This window comes from Gossypium raimondii, chromosome 3 (assembly GCF_025698545.1).
Source record: "Gossypium raimondii isolate GPD5lz chromosome 3, ASM2569854v1, whole genome shotgun sequence".
In the NCBI taxonomy this organism is placed as follows: domain Eukaryota; kingdom Viridiplantae; phylum Streptophyta; class Magnoliopsida; order Malvales; family Malvaceae; genus Gossypium; species Gossypium raimondii.
Window position 1 is genome coordinate 13,309,147 of NC_068567.1, and position 24,227 is coordinate 13,333,373.

A 24,227-nucleotide genomic window follows, 5' to 3' on the forward strand; every position below is an offset into this window, starting at 1 on the left:
TACTTGTAATTTTTTCAAACAAATTGGTTTAATAAAATTATTCTTGAATTACATTAATACCCTTTTTTTATATTGTCCTTAATGATTTTTTTCATGCAAAGAAAAACGAAAGTACATATTAGCTCACTAGTTTTCTAATGTTTAGCTAATACTAAGCAATATTACGTGGTAAGATCATAATGTGAAAATACAACTTCTATTAATAGACAAACCTAAACTTGTTCAAAAAATTGAATGTCAGCCTATTGTTAATTGAATTAATCGAGAAAGTTTCAAAATACGCCAAATTTTTAAAAGAAATTATGTCTAGGAGTAGGAAAGTTAAGGTAGGAGAGCAACTCAACATCAATGCATCCTGTAGTGTTATTACCTCTAAGTAGGTACCCTAGAAACTAAAAGACTTAGGAAGCTTTACAATATGAATAGAGATAGGGAGCATTCATTTTTCGAGAGCTCTATGCTATTTAGGAGCTAGTATAAACTTAATGCCCTTATCTATTTATGAAAAACTCGAGGTAAGGGACCTAAAAAAAATACTCAAATTGTATTACAATTAGCTGACAGATCTGCTGTCCAACCTAAGGGAGTGTTAGAGGATTTGTTAGTGAAGGTATGTAGTTTTATTATCTCGAAAGAGTTTGTAGTGTTAGATTTTGAAGAGGATTGAAAGATATCCATATTGTTGGGAAGACCTTTTCTAGCCGCATCCAGAGCCATAATTGATTTAGAGAAAAATGAACTAATGGTTAAAATTAATGGTGAAACTAAAATTTTTAGATGTGGATCTCACCCAAGTGAGGAAAATCAGAGGAAACCGAGAGAGCAGTGTCATTCCATATTCACTTTTGAATTCAACTGCTCTAAATTCATGGATACGCTTAATGAGATTAGTGTAGGGTTAAAAAGTAGGTATAAAAAAGGATATAAGTGGAGAAGGATGAAGGGACATGATGGTCAGTGGACAAATGTTGAAAGAGATGCAAGTGGGAACACGATGATAGAGCTGCTGGATGAATCTAACAATAAAATATTATGTAACTTAAAATTTAATTTTCCTATATATAATTGTATATTTAACTAACCATATATTTTAGATAATAAATTTTATTTGATATATGCTTATTTTTAGACTGAGACATCCCTAAGATGGAAATTTGGGCTGAAACAAAGTTGGTGGCGCAACATAGTAAACCCATGTTGCAACACCCCGAATAGAATACAGGAATTGGAAAAAATACGATGTCGTGACAAGGAACGTCTACTTTGTAACTTAGAAGAAAGTTTTACCAAGTTTTCTAATCTACAAGGTGTGTCACGACACAAAACCCCAGTGTCGCGATGTCGGTATACTGGCAGGGATGTCGCGACATGGAACCCCTATGTCACGACATCTCTACAATTTTTGCAGGTGACCCGACCCAATAAGTGCAACTTGGTGGCTTTAAACCCTATTTTAGCCATAGTTAACCATCTAACCCCCTAATTTTTAACCTAAAACACATTTTCCTCTTTTCTAAACATATCTTAACCCCTTCATCTTCTTAAACCTCTCTAAATTTCTTAAAACCTCTTAAACCTTAAAACTTCAATTTCTACTTCTTTTATTTAAAATCTCCATCTCTTAATCATACTCTGTGCCACAAAGGTCAGGAACACACAAGGGAACAATAGACGCCGCATGGAACGAGGGATTCAACAACTTCTACGAGGTCAAGGGTTCCTAAATTAGACTTATACTATTACATTTAATTTCTTAGCTTGATATTTTTCTTCAGTCATAGAAAAGTTAGACGAACTATTGAACCAAAACAGTCAACAGTTCAAAATCCCTCTAGTTTTTAAAACTCGAATGTAGAAAAATATTTTTATGAACTTCAAGGGAAAACATTCATTCAAGAGAGGGGTTTTGATCCATCGATGATCAATTGTAAGGAAATATGGATTTTATTTCGATATCATATGTGGGAACATTTTTGGACGATCCCGAAAAATGTCGCTATGGTCCTGATAGTTCAAGAATTCTATGCATCTTTCAGGATCATGAGTCTAGAAATACTAACGACCATATACGGGATAATGTATCTATACAGGGAATTGAAGTTAAAGTAAACCTTCGAATTATTTACGATTTTTACAATGCTCCATTTTATGACCAATATTTTGTCGATGAAATCAATTTGGAATACTTTAGGGACATAGATATGGACAATATTATATATTACTTAACAGAGGGAAAGGGTGAATGGAGATACCACCCAGGTACTAGTATCTCAACCTTTTTCAATCAAGCTATCATGTGCCAGATGCCAAAATGTGGATTCAATTCATGTGTACAAGAATAGTACCTACTTTAAATGTATCTTACATTAATACCTTTGGAGTTGTTTTATTGTATGCTATTTTGCAAAACAATTAGGTGTGTATTAGAAAGTGGATCCATAAAAACATAAAGAGATGTATCAGTGGCTAGAAAATAGGAGTGTTCTTCTCCTAGTTAGTGATGGCCTTATGCAAAAGAGTAGACGTTTCTATGGCATCCATCGACCAATCGATTAAACCATCTTGGTGATACTTTGTTCCAGCAGTACGTAGAACTACGAGCCTAACAAATAAAAGATTGGAACAAACAAAAATAAGAAGTGACGACTACACCAACTTTGTCGCAAGGGTTGACAAGAGTTCAACAGGAAGTTGGTGAAAGTAGTCATCCTAAACTGGACTTGATGATATAGTGGATGAAAGAGTCGAGGCTAATATTTCAAGAATTTGTAAGATAGAACAATATCAGGGTCCCTAACTACACTTTGGACATGTTTGGGCCTACGCCATTTGGACATGAATAAGAGAGAGACGAAAATGAGGAAATGAGGAGATGGATAAGGATGAGGATGAGTATAACTTAATTTTATTTTGGATTGTATTAAACTTAAGGATGATTTTAATTCATTTTTAAGAGTAGGATAGAAATAAATTATTAATTGTTTTGTTTTGTGTTTGGTTTTAATCTTCTATGTAAGAACCCTACAAGAAGGAGACAAAAAAATTCGAGCTTTACACGGTTAAAGGAGAAAGCATCCACCATTAGTAGTTGGAACAACCACGGTCAACCGAGTAACTTATTTCCTTATATTATTAGGGGCTACATGATAACACTTGAAAAGAGTTATATTTCATGCCTTTAGACTTGGTTAATTGCCTGTACTTAGGTAAGTTTAGTTGCATTCTAGGATTTTCTATTAGTGTTTCTAGGAAATTGCAATAAAAGGCTTGGAATATGCTTAAATGTTATTACATGTTACTTCTAACTATTTGCTGGAAGGATTTGTTTGTTTAGTGACAGGTGTAGAATGAGGAAAATAAGTAAAGAAGTGAAGGTTTTTCGGGGTAAAAGATTGGACAGTTTGCCAACACGAATGTTGTGGCAATGCCAGGAAGTGACCCAGTCAACACTTAACCATTATTAGCCCTATTGTATGTGTACCAGAAAAATAAACCTAAAAAAGAGGAAAAATATCATGAGACCATGGGATGATGGGTCTGCCTTAAATGAGAAGATATAAAACCCAAAAATTAAAACTGAAGAGGGGGTAGATGGTTCGAGAGTCATTTTTGGAAGGAGAAATCTCTTATACAAAAATAGAGGGTAGCGGTTGCGACAAGGACGGAGACGTAAAGGGAAAGACGAAGGCAATTCTTCCTAGTCACTGGAAGACATTTTGTAGTCGAAGTTGTGGGCTGGATAGGAAAAAGCTATCTTCCTGAGTTCCACCTTTAATTCATTATTTTCTGTTCGTTGATTTGATTTAAGGAAATGATGTTGATTACTATTTTGAATCTGGATTCTATTCACCAACCTATGAGCTAAATCTCATAGGGTTGGGATTACTGAATGAAACTTTTATTTCCATTATTGGCCATGACTTAGATAAGCTTTAATTTATTATTTTATTCAATGGTATTTATGAATAACGTGCATGTAATATCTAGAAATAGATGAATATGCAGCATGATTATAAAATTAATCTTATTCTGACAAGGTTAGGTTAGCTAGATAAAAACTGAATGATATGTGTGAGTACTAAAAAGAATACTCGTAGCAGACTATAGACATAGAGCAACATTCTGCACAAAAAGGAAAAGAGTAGTAGTAGGAACCAAACTCAAAGCTTATAGACAAATATTTCTCTAGGTGAGGTAACTCATGGCCTAGCTCTCGAAAGAAGCAAACCAGAGTAGAACTATTCTGAGCAGTAGAATAAGACTGAACTTGCCGAGGCATTATTGGTTAATGAGGGTAGATTCTTGGTAATCCCAGCCTTACGATTCAACATTGTAGAGTCTTTAACCTTTTTCGTAGCATCCCTATTTTTGCATGCCTAATTGTTTACTTGTTTATTTTGCACATTTTATACAACATTATTCTCCTAATTGCCACTGCATTATTATTACTATTTTTGCCTTAGCATTAATCTCAGTTTACTATAATAACCTAACCATTTTATACCTATTATATCCCTGTGGAGACGATCTCACTTATCACTTTATTACTTGATCCAACATGTAGGCTTGCACAATTTGCTTAGCATATTCACACGTAACAAGTTTTTGGCACCGTTGCCAGGGAACGATAATTTGGTGAAATTTGGTTTTGTTATTTTCTATTCTAATTCCATTAGTTTTATTTAAATTAGTTGCTTTTAATTTCTATAGGTTTGTTATCAGTGTATGAGTAGGGGCGTTCCTGTTAACGAAGACTATCCTTTTGACCTAGAGGTCGAGAAAACTTTACGAAGAAGGTGAAGAGAAGTGCATAACATGGCTAGGGACGGGAATGATCCTAGTCTGAATGATACATTAAATCCAAATGTTTAGGATTTTGATCTTCCTATTCATTGTGTGTAGATGACCGAGATAGGCCAATTCGTGAACATGTTGTGCCAATTTTGGATGATTTGAATCCAGGGATAGTTAGACCACACATTCAAGCTCAACATTTTGAATTGAAACAGGTGATGTTTCAAATGTTGCAAATAGTGGGACAGTTCAGCGGGTTGCCTACTAAAGATCCACAATTACATTTAAGACTTTTACTAGAAGTTTTGGCTCGTTCAGACAATAGGGTGTTCCTGAAGAAGCCCTGAGACTTAAATTGTTTCCATATTCCTTAAGAGACCGAGTAAGAGCATGGTTGAGTGCTTTGTCATCGGGGATAGTGGCGTCATAAAATAATCTTTGCCAGAGGTTTTTGCTATGGTATAATCCTTCAAACATGAATGCCAAGCTTAAAAATGACGTCACGTCTTTTCGACAATTAGAGGATGAAACACTGTATGAAGCTTGGGAAAGATTTAAAGAATTACTTTAGAAATGTCCGATGCATGGGTTTCAACATTGTACTCAGATGGAGATGTTTTATAAATGGTTGAATGCACAAACAAGGATGGTAGTTGATGCTTCTTCCAATGGTACTTTGTTGGATAAATCTTACAATGAAGCGTATGATACTTTGGAACGGATTTCCAGCAATGATTATCAATATCCTACCGTGCGAGTTGGGACTAGCAAGACAACTACTGACACCGTGGAACTTGATACAATCACATCATTGACCGCCTAGGTATCATCTTTAACTAATATGATCAAAATAATGAAGAGGCCAACTACAGTTTAGGAGATGAAATCAACTAAGCTATCGTGTGTTTATTGTGGTGAAGACCATGTGTTTGATGAATGCCCATCGAACCCAAAATTTGTGTGTTACATGGGTAATTACAATTGGAACAACAACCCCTATTCCAAAACCTCCAATCTAGGGTAGAAGCGACATCCAAACTTTAGTTGGAATAATCAAGGTGTAGGGAATTTTAACAATGCTACAAGACAGAATGCCGTCAGTGCATCCCCTGGTTATACTCAACCTATGCCGAGACAGAATGCCCAAAAAGGTCAGGCATCAGTTTCTTCATTATCACCACCTATTGAAACTTTGTTGAAATAATATATGGCCAAGAATGATGCCATAATTCAAAGTTAAGCTGCATCCCTTCGAGCTCTTGAGAATCAAGTGGGGCAGATAACAAATGTTTTGAGTTTGAGACCACAAAGAGCTCTACTAAGTGATACTGACAATTCAAGATCACAAGGGAAGGAGCATTGTAAGGAAATTTATCAAAAGTGGTACTCAGCTAAATGAAAATGTTAAAGATGCCGTGGCAGAAGAGGGCAAGTCAGATTGCAACAATGGAAAGATTTCAAAAACGTCTGAAAATCACACTGCGTCTGGAAATGTTAAGCAAAATAATGTTGCAGAAGAATTAGATCATTTTACCGATGGAAATCCTACAGTAAAACAATGTCAACAACCTGAAGGATGGCCACCTCCACCATTTCCTTAATGATTCCACAATTGTAAACAAGAATCCCTGTTCAAGGGATTTTTAGATATCATTAAGCAACTTCACATCAACATACTGTTGGTGGAAGCTTTGGAGTAGATGCCTAATTATGTGAAATTTATGAAAGATGTAATATCAAAAAAGCACATATTAGGAGAATTTGAGACTGTTGCTCTCACTGAATGGTGCACAATGATGTTGACTAATAAATTACCTCAAAAGTTGAAGGACCTAGGGAGTTTCACTATCCCTTGTTCAATTGGAAATCATGATCTTAGTAAGGCATTAAGTGATTTAGGAGCAAATGTAAATCTAATGCTTATGTCTATTTTCAGGGAGTTGGGAATTAGGAAAACAAGACCTACTACGGTTACATTGCAACTGACTGATCGATCCTACACACATCCGGAAAAGTAAAATTGAAGACGTGCTGGTAAGAGTAGACAAGTTTATTTTTCTGGCAGATTTTCTTATTTTGGAATGTGAAGCTGGCCATGGTGTGTCAATTATTCTTGAAAGACCTATTCTTGCTACAGGCATGACTTTAATTGATGTGTAGAAAGGTGAACTAGCCATAAGGGTAAATGAACAGCAAATTACATTCAATGTATTCCATGCCTTGAAATGTGCTGATGAGAATTAATAATGCCACACTATTGATTTGATAGAAACAGTAGTGGAGGAAGAGTTCACAAGGTTTTTCCACAACAATTCTGATAGTGATGAGGACTCCCTTGAACAGAGTGACACAATAATTTTTGAGGACCTTGGTGAATTTGTGGAAGCCAAGCAGCTTGTGGATAGACCAGGGAAGAAGTGTGAATCCTTAGATTTATTAGATCACTCTTTCAAGCGTCCTAAACCATCTACAGAGGAACCCCCCATACTGGAGTTGAGGCCTTTATCAAAGCATTTAAAATATGCATATTTGGGAGACAACATCACTTTGTCGGTAGTAATTTCTGTAGAATTGACACCCAAGCAAGAGGTCAAGTTATTAGAAGTCCTTCGACAATCTAAGAAGGCATTAGGATGGACCCTTGTTGATATCAAGGGAATTAGTCCTGCGATTTGTATGCATAAGATCTTACTAGAGGATTTCCTTAGCAATTCTATTGAACAGTAGAAGAGGTTGAATCCAATTATGAAGGAAGTTGTTAAGAAAAAGATTATCTAATGGCTCGACGCTGGCATTATTTATCTGATCTCTGACGGCTAATGGGTGAGTCCTATACAATGTGTGCCTGAGAAAGGAGGTGTCACAGTGGTCAGCAATGATAATAATGAGCTTGTTCCAACTCATTCTGTCACGAGATAGAGAGTATGCATAGATTATTGCAAGCTCAATAAGGTAACTCGGAAGGACCATTTCCCCTTACCATTTATTAACCAAATGTTGGATAGATTAGCTGGGAAAGCCTTCTATTATTTCTTGGCTGGTTATTTAATGTATAATCAGATTGCTATAGCTTCTACCAACCAATAGAAGACAACTTTCACTTGTCCATATGGTACTTTTGCATTTCATCGAATGCCATTTGTGTTATGTAATGCCCCGATAACATTTTAGCGTTGTATGATGGTCATATTATATGACACGGTGGAAAACTTTCTTGAATTCTTCATGGATGATTTCTCTGTCTTTGGGAATAATTTTGAGGACTTTTTGACAAATCTAGAATGGTACTCCACAGTTGTGAAGAAACAAATCTTGTCTTGAATTGAGAGAAATGCCACTTCCACGTTAACTGTCTACAATGGCGAGATGATCTACCCTTCAATCATCTATTATGCGACCTCGCACTTTCTTTAACACTGCAGCAAAAGAGCGGTACCAGAACAACATCTACAAGATAGCCTTTCATGGGATACGATGCTTCCATTTCTTCTATCGTTGAGCAATATGGATGGCCAGTTTTTTATTTATGTATGGAGGATGTGTTGACCAAGATTGTTTGTGAGTTCTATGCTTACCTTACTTCCTAAAACGCTGCTTTTATATATGTATGAAGAGTCTCGGTATTATTTAATGAAGACATTATTAATGCTTAGTATAGTCTTTCTAATATCCAAGATGAGCATACCGAATTTGCTGCAACCATCACTGCTGATGGGTTGACTTAGGTTCTTCAAGACCTATGTATGGCAGGAACTGAATGGAAGGTGTTGAGGCAAGATTGTTACACCGTAGAAAGGGCATTTTTTATGCCCAAATGTAGGTTTGGTATCATTTCCTTAAGACATGCCTACTCCCTTCTACCCATAACTCAACAGTTTCTAAGGAGCGAATGTTCTTGCTTCATTCCATCTTGTAGGGTAGAAAGATTAATGTGGGTAAGATTATATTCAATGAATCCACTGGTGCGCGCAGAAGAATTCTGAGAGTCTAAACTTTGCTTCTTTAATCACTACGTTTTTCCAGCATGTTAATGTCTCAGTTCTAGCCAATGAGGATGTCATCCCAAATAAAAGGGCCATTACAAGATCGATTATTGCAAAGATTTCTGGGGAGGATTTGCCATGGCAACAACCTCTTGGCTCAACCTCAACATCCTCTATGCCAACATTTTTCACTGCAACCACCTCCACTTCTAACAGTTTATTTGAGCAACAAGTGCTTAATTTATTGGCGAAGTTGTAGAAGAAAAATAATCTTTTTGAGATTCAACAGCTTTAGCTTGCTGTGGATTTGGAAAAATTGCAGGATAAATTGGCTCTCTACTGGGCCTATGTGGAGAGGAGGGACGCTACTTTGAAAATTTCCCTACAAAAGAATTTCACCAAGCTAATGCCTATTTTTCTTCACTTCACTAAGGAATTCTAGGCAATTGTAGAGAATGGGTTGGTGAAGCCCAACCAACTGAAACAGACCCTGTTCCCCTAGACCCTGCCACTATTGAGAAAGAAACCAAAGAACCAAAGGAAGAAACAGAGAAAATAGAATCAATTAGTATTGCAACTGATTGTGAGGAAGAAGATGAAGCAAATCCTACACATGCACCATCAGTGGATAGCATTGCAGCTGTTCCACCTCCCTTTACTAAACCTATGACTGAACAGGATTGTGAGTTCAATCAGATTATTAATGAAATCTCCAAATCTGATGATGAACAAGAGGATGTGCTACTCCAATCATTGAAAAGGAAAATGCACTATAAATATAGTGCACGTAAATCCACTCGCAAGATAGAATGAAGTAACTACACTCGGGTCCAAGCTAGGGAAGTTCTTTTCCCTTCCCTACATCATGCATTTCATTTATTTTGCCATGACATTTCTGTTGTATATCCATACATGCATTAAGGACAATGCATCCCTTAAGTTTGGGGGTGTGTTGTCCATTTAGTATTGCATTAAATAGTTAGTTGAGCATGTTTTAATTTTTGGTTCACCTGTCATTAAATTTTTCATGACACACATAATTGCCACGGTTTTTTTTGCCTATGATGAGTACAATCTTTACTTATGATGTTCAATATTGAGCTTAAATTCTTCAGTACACCTAGAACATGTGACTGTGGATTAGGTGAATTTAGCTTAAGAGAGTTGCTTGAAAATTAACTCCTAAACATGAGATGTCTTAACCTTAGTTTTGGACTGTAGCGAGTGCCTTTTAATGAGCTTAGGGACTTTTGAAGCCAAACTCAACCAAATTGCCAAAGCATTACTTAAATAAAGGACAGTGGGCACTCCAAGCCTTAGAATTGCCAAGTAAGTTAGCATTACTGTAACACCCTATACCCAGCTTAGTCACCAAGCCCGAATATCCAGATGCCACACCATTGTCTCATGTCATACACAATAAGTAAAAGCTCATTCTAAACGAAACGTATTTCATATTATCATTCGTATAGGTTTTTGACCAAACATATTCTTATTTATCGATTATACATGCTGACATTAGGGTATCGATACCACCTGGAAAAACAATACCAAACTTGCATTCTGTTTCTCGCTGAAAAATTAAAGTCTCAAAAATCATCAGTACCTATCATGAAATATCGATAAATTTACCCCGAGTATCGATACTCAAGCAAAAGTATCAATACAAAATCCCTATTCTGACTCGCTGCACGTTTCAAAACATAGAGGTATCAATTTTAAAACCCGATTATCGATACCTCTGCTCCAAACCTAAAAAATGCAGCATATATAAGTAATTAATCCATTCCAATTTAATTCCTAAACAAATACATCAATTACTTCGACAAATAATCATTCAACGACCTAATTAGTAGTTCAATATTGCAAAATCGTGTTCGAGCAAGTAATGCCAATCCATCCTCATGTTCATGAACCCAATAATTAATATAATAAGAAAGGGCTGGCTGCTCTCCTTAATTTCACAAAGAATTGAGTGGTTTTTGTTCCTTGCCCTTAGTGAAATCTAGATCTTCTCTTTCTGTGTCTATCAATCTTCCTGCCTCAAGAGACAACGCTTTTTAAGTTCATCGTCAAATCCCAAGGCTCAACCCTGGACAAGCGATGGAAACTACCAACCTGGAGTACGATAGGGGCAAAGGGAATTTCTGGTGGAGTGGTGAAATGCGTAGAGATTTGAAAGAACACCAACGGCGAAAGCACTCTACTAGGCCAACACTGACACTGAGAGACGAAAGCTAGGGGAGCGAATGAGAGGTTAATGATGATATTAAAATCTTTTATATCAGGGAATCTAATATCCTTATTCATGACGATAATCAATTCGGTCGTTATGGTCAGATAAAATATTTTAATTAAATATTAAAATTTATTATTATTCGAATTAATATTCTAAATATATAATAATAATTTTAATATGCTAATAAATAAATAAAAATGAAAATCTATAAATATAATATTAATATTAATATATAAATTGCATAAAATTAAATTAAAATAAAGTAGTAAATTACTAAAAATTAATATATAAAATAAATACAATAATACATAAAACGAGATGCAACTTCCCCCTAGTTATTTTACATTTTCTCCCACAAAAAAGCTTGTAATACATGGCTATAAACAAGTCTACCACATTGCCTTATTCTCAAAACATAAATAAATATAGAAGACCTATGAAATAACAAATAGACTTGCTTGGATCACCTCTCGGAAACCACACCGCTCACACCGGCACACTACTGAGTCTGCAATGGTTTAAAAGGAGTGGGTGAGCTTAACAAGCTTAATGAATGCTCAGAATAACCACAATTCAAACAATTTATCAAGCATCAACGAAATAACCATATAACATAACCTCAATAGTTCCAACTCTAGTGTCATATTATATTTACTCGTGCATTTTTACTAGCTCTTTTACATGGTAAACATATTCACTTTTAAGCATATACCACATTACATATATAATCACAAAACTTTTAAGCATATATCACAATACTCATAAAAATGTTATAGATAAATTGCATAGCAAACACATACTCATTTAGGCATACATCACATTACACATATATACATTTTAATATAATTTGGTACTTGAGCTATGAAATATAAAAGTGAGCTTTATCATCACTCATCGGATACACGAATCTCCAACACACCAAACATAGATTCATAGAGTCAAACATGTCCCAAAAGTGAAGCATAAAGCTAACACTCTCATTATTTCCCCTCATATGTCCCGTTGAATGGAGCATAGCTCACATTCCCTTATCCTTCCAACATGTCCTAGGGCCTCAACACCCAAAATCACTATACATATAGGTGAGTACTCACAATCCTATGGAATGCCAACTATATCCAACGGTTTCAAGGTCATAAGGCTAAAATATCTGAAATCAAACACATTTCACCTACCGATTATCCATGCACTATCTTTGCATATTTGCATCTCTAGCAAAACATTGTCACTAATGTTTAACATATACATAACATGTACACATTTTCACTTTCACAATAGTTATCATAACTACATATCACATGTTATAGCATCTCATCTCAATTCACATATTCATATAGTTCGCAAGATAACATATGTATGAGAAAGCTTACACTCGAAATTTAGAGTAGGATTTTGGGCTACTACTAAATTCCCAAAAAACGCATTGAATCATGTCCATAAGAATTTATTCCAAACACTTACAAATTACGCTTTCATCAAAAACCCAAAAGCTCAAACTAGCATTTCCTTGCCTTTATCTCTACTCATAGAAGGTCCTATCGAATCCAAAACTTCAACACAACAATTCACACAACAATGCATTCAATAATTAACAAAGAACTCACCACAAGAAACAAAAATATAAGCCTAAGCTATGTTTCCATGTAACAGAAACTTATAACATAACAAACTTTAAATTCAAATATCTCAATCTATACTTAATATTTTCACCTAAAATCAATTCCAATCATCTTATAATTCACCTATGACTAATTCTCGACCTTTAAACTACAATAAAATACTCATTTCATAGTATTGACTTTTTCGACATGTTTATGACAATTTTCTGAAAAATAATTAAAACTCAAGAAATTTTTAACGAAACATCAAAGTGAGTTTAGAAACCTCTTAATCATGTCAAAACTAATTGAAAAACACTTTGAAACCATGTTTTTACTCAAAATCTCGAAATCCACCATTAATGACCCAAGTTTTGGCTTTTATTTAAAACATGTGATTTAATGACTAAAAACTTAATTTTAAAAACTAAATAACATTTAAAACTAATGTGAAGATGATTCGTTAGCTTGACGAAAAACTGAGTGTTTGATCAAAAACCCAAAAAACCCACAAGCTTGACAATGGAGAAATCTATGGTGTTTTTGGTTGTTTTCTTGAAGTATTATGGAGGTATATGGCTTGGTTGATGGTAGAAATTGAAAGGAATCAAGTTTGTAGAAGAAAATTGAATGAGAGAGACTTGGGAGAGCAAGGGATGACAACAAAGCAAAGGGGAGAAAGCTAACGTGAATATATAAGCTGTAGGTGGGGGTTATTAGGTTGATTTTTAAGATTTGGTAAAACTGCAACATAAATGCTCACAATTTTGACTCTGTTACAAATCTATCCTTTTTCTAAAATTAAAGGTATTTAAAACTCATTTTTAGAAATTGATTTAATTTTCCAAAATTCATATTTGAAAACATTACCGGTAAACCATGTTGTAAAATTTCGAACACTCTAAAGTTGAAATTCCTAAAATACCCCTAAAACTCCTAGGCCCTATTTTAGGGTGTTACAATTACTTTGTTTACTCCATCGTGTTATTGACTAAAAAGGTGAGTTTGAGTAAGAGTGTGTAATGAAAAAAAAGGGGGGCACTCCACTATAGTAACAGGCTGAGTAGCTAAGGAGGTAGTTGTTTGCTCCATCCATCTTCTGAGTTAAAAGCCTTAGCTTTAATAGTGATTTTTGTTTAAATTGTGACATGATTGAGTACTCGGTAATTCAATGTTTGCTCCATTGTGATTATCGAGTCAAAGAATTTTGAGACATGCTAAATCCCCTACATTAGTTTAAAAAAATAAGAAAAAAAGAATAATATATATACATTTTGAGTAGGCTTAGAGCAACTTAAGTTTAGGTAACAAATGAACTGAGTGAATTAGGAGATGCTTGTTATGACCAGAAAGCACACATGAGAACTTAGGAAATTTTTTTAGGGTGAAATTTTTTGCACTGCCTTTTAGGATGACAACATGCGTTTAACAAACCTCTAACACTTGAACAAGTTATTGGAGAAAGAATATTGCTGAGAACTGATGTATATATTGTTCTTTGAGTAGATTGGAAATTCAAGGTGGTTATGTGTGATGGAAAAGTCTTGCATATATGCATTCATGCATATCTTGCTTGAGGACAAGCAATAACTCAAGTTTTGGGGTGTGATAACTCTTGAAAAGAATTATATTTTATGCCTTTGGAATTGGTTAATTGCAGTACTTAGGTAAGTTTAGTTGCATTTTAGGATTTTCCATTATTGTTTTTAGGAAATTACATTAAAAGGCTTGGACTGTGCTTAAATTTTATTACATGTTACTTTTAATTGTTTGCGAGAAGGATTTGTTTGTTAAGTGGCAGGTGTAGAATGAGGAAAAGAAGTAAAGAAGTGAAGGTTTATCATGACAAAAGGTTTGACAATTTGGAAACACGAATGATGTGGCAATGCTAGGAAGCAACCCAATCAACCCTTAACCGTTATCAGCCCTGTTTTATGTGTACCAAAAAAATCAGCCTAAAAAAGAGGAAAAAATATCATGGGATGATGGGTTTACCTTAAAGGAGGAGATATAAAGCCCAAAAATAAAAATTTAAGAGAGGGGTAGACGGTTGGAGAGTCATTTTTGGAAGGAGAAATCCCTTAGATTAAAATAGAGGGTAGCGGTTGCGAGAAGGGCAGAGACGTAAAGGGGAAGATGAAGGTAGTTCCTCCTGGTCATCGAAAGATATTTCATAGCCAGAGTTGTGGGCTGGACAGGTGAAAGCTATCTTCCTGAGTTCTACCTTTAATTCTTTATTTTCTATTCGGTAATCTGATTTAAGGAAATGATGTTGATTACTTTTTTGAATCTGGATTCTATTCACCAACCCATGAGCTAAATCTCATAGGGTTGGAATTACTAGATGAAACTTTTATTTCCATTATTGGCCACGACTTAGATTAGTTTTAATTTACTATTTCATCCAATGGTATTTATGAATAGCGTGCTTGTAATCTCTAGACATATGTGAATACGCAACATGATTATAAAATTAATCTTATTCTGACAAGGTTAGGTTAGTTGGATCGAAATTGAATGATATGAGCGAGTACTCGAAAGAATATTTGTAGCAGACTCTAGACATAGAACAACATTCTGTACAGAAAGAAGAAGAACAATAGTAGGAACCTAACTCAAAGCCTATAGGCATACAGTGACCTAGGTGAGGTAACTTAATGCCTAGCTCTCGAAAAAGCAAACCATAGTAGAACTATTCCAAGTAGTATAATAAAACTGAACTTGCCAAGGCATTATTTGTTAATGAGGGTAGATTCTTGGTAATCCCAGCCATACGATTCAACATTGTAGATTCTTTAACTTTTTCCATAGCATCTCTATTTTTGCATCCCTAATTGTTTACTTGTTTATTTTGCACATTTTATACAACATTATTCTCCTTATTGCCATTACATTATTATTACTATTTTTTCCTTAGCATTAATCTCACTTTACTATAATAACCTAACCATTTTATTACTTGATCCGACGTGTTCACTTGCACAATTCGCTTAGCATTTCACGCATGACACTACACATTGAGAACAATGTCTTATCTAAAGTGTGGGGGTAACATGAAAAATTTGTCTAAATTTCTTATGTTTTACTTTTGATTTTTCTTTTCAATTGTGTGCTTGATCTTGTAGAAGTACAAGTGATTGGTTAGGAGCATGAACATAGGTGGCTTGTGTTTATGAATAAATTCGACATGATAATAGGTGATTTTAATTTTTTTACTATTAGACTACTAAGTTCTATATATTACACTGTAAATAGACATTAATCAGTTAGTTTTACCAAATGATATAGAAAATACAAGGAAACGAGCATGCTAGTATGAATGATATATGGCTAAATTTGAGTTTGTTTGGTTAATTAAATTTGTGCATATTGAGATACTTAGGGATGACTTAAGGAATTGTTTGGAACACATCCAGAGCCAAAAATCTTACCTATATTTACCCACTTTTAGTACCAATATTTGAGCCTATAAACGCTTCTTGATGAACCTTATTACAAAATCTGAGCATGAAACGTTAATTTGTATTTGCCCTATTTCTTTGGTCCTGAACTACATAGCAATAGACGTCTGACCATATGTATTGAGGGTTAAGTAGATACATCACGGAAGATTTTGTAAAAAAAGAGTGAAATAGGAAAGATTAGTGTGATATAGGAACTATAGGTTAGCCTAAAAAGTGCAGAATAAAAAAATCAAAAAGAAAATCAATACAAGTAGAAACAATTCTTGAAAAGAAAAAAAACATTTATTAGTGAGATGAATTGAAAAAAAAAAGTGACAAAGTAACAAGAATAAGAAAAACTCATTCATTAGTGCACAAAAAAGTGTAGGCTAGCTGTAGTTACTATGTCATGCTTTGATTTCTTATGTGGAGAAACAAGGAAGCTGAGAGGAGAAATAAGGCGATGAGCGAGTAAAGGTCGCTAATGGGGAAGAATGGGATAAAAACGATGTGCCAAAATATTTTTGTCCTTTTCACCATTTTTTATGCTTACTATTTTTTAATTTCATACTTGTCCTAAGCCTTAGAATATTACAAGCCAAAAAGTCCTTTGTGACCTAAGTATCCTTATGCATAAATGGACATAATACTAAACAATCAGATAAATTGCTATTTGTATTCTTCTAGGATAATCAAATTATTTGTATGATTTTTTGATGGAATCCTACATTCGAGACCCTTAATGTTTATATACTTTATAATGTACTGAACCCAGAAGTTTGATGTCAAAAGTGGTAAATCAACTAATCATCAAGTCAAGATTATTTGTAAAAATGAAATGCTTAGTCATGTGGTCCGAATTCAATGCTTGTATTATATTTGCTCAAGGGTCGTCTTTTCTATTTCTTGTCTTTTGTTTGTGTTGCTTTAAGACAAGCAATGACTTAAGTGTGGGAGAGTTTGATCTGCCTTAATTCAGTGTACAAGATTAGACTAGTTTTCGCATTTAAGGAGATTGAAATAAAGCATTATCACTAGGGTTTAATTATGTTTTAGCAAGTCTTGTTAGAGCCCAATAAAATGTGCAAATCGAGTCTTTTATTGACCTTAGGGCCAAATGCAACAACCCGATTTTAGTTAAATCAGAATAGTGGTTTTGGAACGACAAATTCGAAGTTGTAAAATTATTTTAATATTATTTTTGGTGTTTACAGTATGTGAATTAATATGTGTGAAAGTTTCATATGAAAATTTTATCGTTTGTGTGCTTAATATGTGTGAAAGTTTCGTATGAAAATTTTATGGTTTTTTTTATGGTGACTTGCGTTGCGCATATTTCAATAAAGCTAAATGTACATAGAATTATGTTATAAGGTTAGTTAAGGTTTTATAAGTTAATGATTATATAACCATGTGATACGGATTTGTTTGATTCTTTATGTGCCTAGTTTATAAAATGAAACATACATAGTTTTAATTTAAGTGTTCGAATATCATGGATTTAATGGCCATATTTTTTAAAGAAAAATTGTTTGCTTGATTCATTGTTTGGATTGGTTCATGTTTTAGGTATACAATATTTGTGATTCATGATTAGTATTGAATTATTGATTCGGTAAATATATTTAGATATGGCTTTGACATTAGGAAATTTGCGCATGGTATAATGGTAATTAAAGCATGTTTAGTCATGTTTTATATCACCAATGCCGCATAAATGAATGAAAAATTTAGTAGTGAAATATCGTTCTTTTGATGTTTAATTTGTACATGTGCAAAAGCTTTATAATAATAGGTTTCATATTCAACTAATGGAATAGTTGTTTTGTTATATGTTACGTATATGATATGTTTTGATATATGCTAGAATATGTTTTAATTATGCAATGTTATGATTGTTATGATTTCAAGACTCGATATTTGATTAAGTTGCGAGCATTGATGTGATTAAATTTCGAGTTGTGAAATGTAATGATTATTTGTATGAACTGTGATATGATCGGTAATGCCTCATAACCATAATCCAGCGACGGATACGGGTTAGGGGTGTTACACCAAATGAGGCCTAAGGGTGAGCTAACGCATTTTGTGAGTGTGCAGGAGATCGTTAGAAGGCATGGTACATCAATACTGATCACTATGTCACAACACAGAGTATGTGATGTCGCAACATAGGGAGCATAATGAAGAAATTCTAAGACTTCTTTTGATGTCATGACACAGCTTGAGGATGTCGCGACATACCTCTGAAGACACCCCAAAGAAGAGCATATTGACTACTTTGTCGAAACACAGGTCTTGGTGTGTCGCAACATTGACTCTGGAAGTGAAATAATTACGAAGCATGGGCGTTTTGGTCAACACAATCCAACTTAAACCCCAGGAACGTCAGCTGACCTAGGGTTAAGGACGACCACCACTTAAAATCTATAAATATTCTCCTTTGGCACCTACTTTAAACATCAATTCCTTAGCTTAGAATTTCTCTTTTAAGTTTAGTTTAGTTTTTCTCTTTTTCTTAGGTTTTAGTTTATTTCTGTTTTGTCTTTATTTGATTTTGGGAGATCTAATTTGTGAATAGAATTAGACGCTGTGGATTCATTCTTGCTCTTAATACAAATCAGACTTTTTCCTAAATCTTATATTTTTTATTCACTCGTTATGTTCATCTTTTATATCAATTTTATTTTATTTACGAAAACTATGAGGAACTAATCCCTCTATAGGGGATTAGCGAGTGGAGGTATGATGAATTAACTATTTTGTAGGGTTACTCAATGGATCAACTGTCCGGGAAAGAAGAACATGAAATAAACCCTAGGATTGACAACCCTAGGAAGTTATCAAGGTGAGAATTAACTCAAAATTTGTATGGCCTATCTGTGAACGTCTTAACCCTGAGTCAGTTTGGTTTGTTCCTTGCTGACTTGTTATTTTAGTAGAAGATCAAAAAAACCTGTTGGGATAGAGACTAGTTGGTTGACGAGGAACCCGAAGAAACAAGTAATGAAGATTACTGAAGCGAGCTAATCTCCCATAACTAGATTTGATTAATTCTACTTTTTAATCTCTTGATATTTATTTGTTTATTTTATATATTTTATTATTATAAAAATCTTAAAAACTCCTTTTATTTTTACTTTTATATTATAACTTATTTTGAGTACTAATTAGAGATTTCGATGTTTAGGTTAAAATTGATTTAGCACTAACCTCCCTTGGGTATGATCCTCAGAGTGCTCACCTATTCCGTTGTAACTATATTACAATTGAACCCGTATACTTGTGAATACTACCTCATTTATATATTTTTTACTGTAGTATTCACACTTTGGACGTTAGTACATCCGGAAGTGGTCACATTTCTACAACATTCCATCTCCATCTTCAAGCAACTCATTGATTTGTTTATGAGCATATTCCTAGCCAAATAAACCTTACAATAGTTTTCATACCTTCGTTTGGTGAACTAGTATGTTTTGGAAGATTGCTTTGGTGAAACCTAAATCATGAGCCTTAGATTGGTTAGCGTTGGCAAATTTCTTGATAAAGTATTTTGCTGAGCTTCACCAAGTTTTCGGATTCTAATTTTGCAATTGGTGAGTTACTTATTTGGCTAATCCTTCCACTAATAAGTCCACCACCAGTGTTTTTTGTTGTTGTAGATGTAATTGTGTATTAGAAATAATGGTTAGTGGGATATGTTTAAGTCATCTAGAATCCTAATAGAGGTAACGTGTTAATAACTAGGACACTTGGTGAGTCTCGTAGGATGTGATTAATTAGTGAAATAGTCTGTGTATGATTACTAATTAGAGATTTACTTGAGTGCGATTTGGACTAGAGTTAGTTATAAATAGAACAACCCGATAGTGGAGAGAAGTTTTTATTTCATCTTCTTTGCTCACATTCGTTATCATCGAAGATAAACCAAAAGTGTTCTTTGTAACATCCCAAAAATCGGGGGTTAGTAGAATCAGATTTGGGAATCGAGAGAGAGTGATCATGCCTTAATATTGTAAATTATTTATGCATTTTTAGGAAATAAATGAGGTATTGGTTTGTTGGTTAAGTGTTAGTGTAGCGTTTCTTAAAACTCAAGTTCAAATCCCTTCTCTCGTAACATTCTTATTATTTTGCAAATTTTGCCTTAGACCCTAGTACGTGACATTCCTTGTTTTTTTTAAATAAATATTTCAAATTATATCAAGAATGAGTTATCGGTTTGATGGTTAAACATTAGTGAATTTATCATTGAGGTCCAAACTTCAATTCCCTTCCTATGCAAATAGTTTAATTTTTTTTACAAAAACCCCTTGTTTTAATGTATGGGCCATTGAAGCCTAGTTAACCTAGGTATAAATATTAATTTTTTCACTAATAATCAGCCTTTAATCCTCTTCCTCATTTCCCTAGTCGTTCCTCTTCTCCTCTCCTTCTCTTTGATTTTAATATTTTTTCCTTTCCTCCATTGTTGTCATCGCCGACACCTACTTTTACCATCTTTTTCTTTTTTTTTCTTTTTGCCACAAGATTTGTTAACATATTCTCCAAAATATTTCTGTCATTTTTCCTCATTAAAATCAGCCCCAAATCTGAAATCTTGAACTCCAAGATCGATCCCAAACATTGCCAAGAAAGTGCCATTGTCGTTTCTCTCGACTGGCTTGAGTAATGTCTCTTCTCTCTTCAATTTCTTAATTAATCTTTTCCATTAAAAACATAAATTTCCAAATCTGGAATTTGGTGGATTTTAAATTATTTTAAAGGTATTTTTCCAGATTTTAATTAAATCTCAAAATGTTTTAAAATTCATCCCCAATTTCGGCCACCGCGATTGGTGGTGCGTGCACCTATGGGCAAGAAAAGGGGTTGTTTCTTGCCTATATTTTTCCAGAATTATTTTTAGTTCTTGAACCCTCCTAATCAGATTTTAAACCATTTCAATTAGGGAAAAATGTTCTTGATCGATTGGGCATTCGGATTCCATAAATCGCGAAGCATAAGTGCAATTAAGAGTAACTAGTTTGTTATTTCGACATAGTTGTTAGGTAAATGTTATGAATTGATTAAATGAAGGAATATAATCATTAATTAGCCACTGATTTTCCAATATATTATTGAATTAGGTGCTGACCCAAATGCCTCGAATCATCTGTAAAGGTGAAGAACGATTGCACGTACGGTTAGCATAGATATAGTGTTAGAAATCTAACTAGTTTTGATTCATAAAATACTTATAATTTCAAGGATTGGTTTGAACTCATAAGCAAGCTTTTGGGGGCTGTTTTAATGGTAAATTTATTGAATTTATACTGAATTTTTGTTTAGGTTCGTTTAAGGAATTATTAAGGAAAATTGGAAGATTCGCTAGTGTGCTGCAAGGAAACGAAAAATAAGGTGTGGGTCCTAAACTCATAAAATTGTTTGAAAATGTTAAATATCATGTAATATATGATAAATTAGCTTGCTGATTGGATTGTCTTAATAGCAAAATTATTGATTTTGTGAGTGGCCGAACCAGGTATGTTTCGAGCCTTAAAAGATTGACATGTTGGCAAAATTGCTAGTTTGACAGTATGGATGTTTGATTGAGCTTGTAATTGCATATTTGAGTTATAAGATATGAGAATGTTTGACTGAATGATATAATGCATTGAGCTATTAAGCTTATGTATGGTTTAAACGCATGAGATACTTGTTATATTGTGTACTGAAAAGGGTGCTATTTATGCACAATGAAAATCCGTAATGTATGTGAAATTGAACGATATTGATTGCTACCAACACACTGGTAATTTGAAATATTGTAACACTACTTCCATTTTCTGAAAGTATGTGATTACTGAGGACATGCTGAGCATGTCAAATGAATGTGAAAAGTATTGAGATATGATTATGTATGAGATTGTGTGACATATTGCATATGAATTGGGTTTGAATTTTGTGGCTGACGGAGGAGTTCCGTGGAGTACCAGCAGCATATTATGTTTGCATTATTCGTAGTCAGTGCACAGCACCTTGATTACTAAGGGGATTGGCGATTTTATTGCATATTTTATGTTATTGGAGATTGTATCGCACTATTTGATATCCGAAAAATTTTCTGCATTATTGATTATTCGGTGGTTTTCCACATCGAGCTATGCTCATAATGTTTTGGAGTTTGACAGACAGGTTCTGGGTAACTCGTGGTGTGTAGTGAACGGTATGGGTAGGAACGTTTTTGCATTACATCGTGTGCACGACTGGAAACACAGAAATTTACACATTTTTACAAACCCTTTTTAACTTAAAATCATACAATTTCGATAAAATTATTGCCGAAAAAATAATTAATTTTTACGAAATAATTAAAGTGCACTTAAAATATGCACATGTTGAATTTTAGTTAATTTTATAATTAATTTTTATGAATTTTTGTTATTTTCGACAGATTTGCACAAAGGGCGAAAAATGACTCGGTAGAGACTACTAGAAGCATAAAATCGAGAAGCAATTTGAAGTATCGAGGCGAACTAAATTTCAGCCTAAGATGGTCCAAAATTATATGTATTAATTCATAATAAAATTAATTTTAATTTATATCCAATTTAATTTGGGTTAATAAATTATTATTAATTAGTTATGAAAAAGTGGTCCAGTTGAACTGAACCGAGTGAACCGAACCGACCAAGAAATGGACAGCCCAAAAATCGTCCCAAGAGCTGACGCAAATCAGCTTATTAGCTGATTATTTAATCTTGCAAAGAGGCCCTTGAATACTTGTTCAAATTGCATTCAAACCCCTCAACAATTGGTGGCTTTATAGATTTGCCCCAAGCCTAAATTAGCAAAGTTGAAACTATCAAGCTTGCCACATGTGTGGTCCGCTAAGGGAGGGATCTTTGGCTGATAATTTTAGCTATTTTTAGCAGCCCTCCTCAACTATAAAAACCCCATTAGGCTAGTCATTTTAGAAACACACCTCAAGCATTCATATCTTTCCTCTCTTCTCTCCACTTTCTCTCTTATTTTCCGTTGCAAAATTTCCTTGCTCTCTTCCTGATTTCTCCTCTTGGGAAAAGGGCATTCATCAGCTATTTGGAGCAGCAATTAAGTGTTCATAGCAGCCTTGGTCGACGAGGACAACGGAGAAGGAAGAACGGAGCAACTAGTCAAGCCACAAAAAAACACCGGATTTGATTCTTGTTCCCTATCTCTTTAATTTTTGTTGTTGTTATGCTGAACATATATATGAATATTTATGTTTTTCGAATAGTTAATTTATTCAATTTAGGTTCAATTTAATTCTTGTTAGGTTGATTGCATTTCGTTTGTTAAAATTATTGGAATTGTGTTTATGTTGTTATAGGCCTCGGTAAGATGCTTGATTAAGTAAAATCATGACTAAGTTATTCTTGCATTACAATTGTTAGGTAACTAATGAATTAATTATTTAAACAGATTGAAATTGTAAGTAATGGACACAGTACTTAATCAGTGCATGTTTAATCATCTAAGGTAGCTGAGTGTTAGATTAGCAACGGTATCTGACGATACATTTGCCTTGCATAACTTGCAAGATTATTGTGATTAAACAGTTTCAAGTTAAGGATACTTTGTTACCTCACATAGTCTTTTATGTGCTTATTAGATCGCGTTAATTTTTTAAATTGACATAGGGATATGTACAAGAGATTATTTTGGTTTAATAAGTATGTATGTGCAATAACATATTTGTTAAGATTTGTTTAATCGGTTGAATTGACATAGGGATATAGTCAAGAGATAAATGTATTTTGGTAGGTGAGTATGTTCATAAGTTAGCAAATTCTTGAGTTACAGTGAACTTATTCATAACAATATAAACATAAGTTTAATAATTCTATGTTAAGAAATGTTATTAATCTAATACAATTATGTCATCTTGATTAAAATCGTATTTTGAAATCGTGCATTTGAGATTTATTTATTTAGTTCACTTAGTTTAAAATCTTAGTTTTTAACCACCCTCTTCAAACAAAATATTTTTCTTCACCAAAGTGTTTTAAATAGCATTTATAAATAATTCTTTTCACAATCCCTATGGGTAGGGTAACTCGACAATTACTTGTCACTTTATTACTTGTTGCGATTGTGTACACTTGCACATTTCCGTCGTTCCAAGTTTTTGGCGCCGTTGCCGGGG

General features: G+C 34.0%; 1 non-coding gene across 1 annotated transcript; it reads right to left on the minus strand.

Moving 5' to 3' along the window:
* Positions 1-5,278: 5,278 nt before the first annotated feature.
* On the minus strand, positions 5,279-5,385 carry LOC128040180 (small nucleolar RNA R71). The gene has a single exon (XR_008194838.1). It is a non-coding gene; the product is annotated as a small nucleolar RNA R71 (small nucleolar RNA).
* Between the last annotated feature and the right edge of the window lie 18,842 nt (positions 5,386-24,227).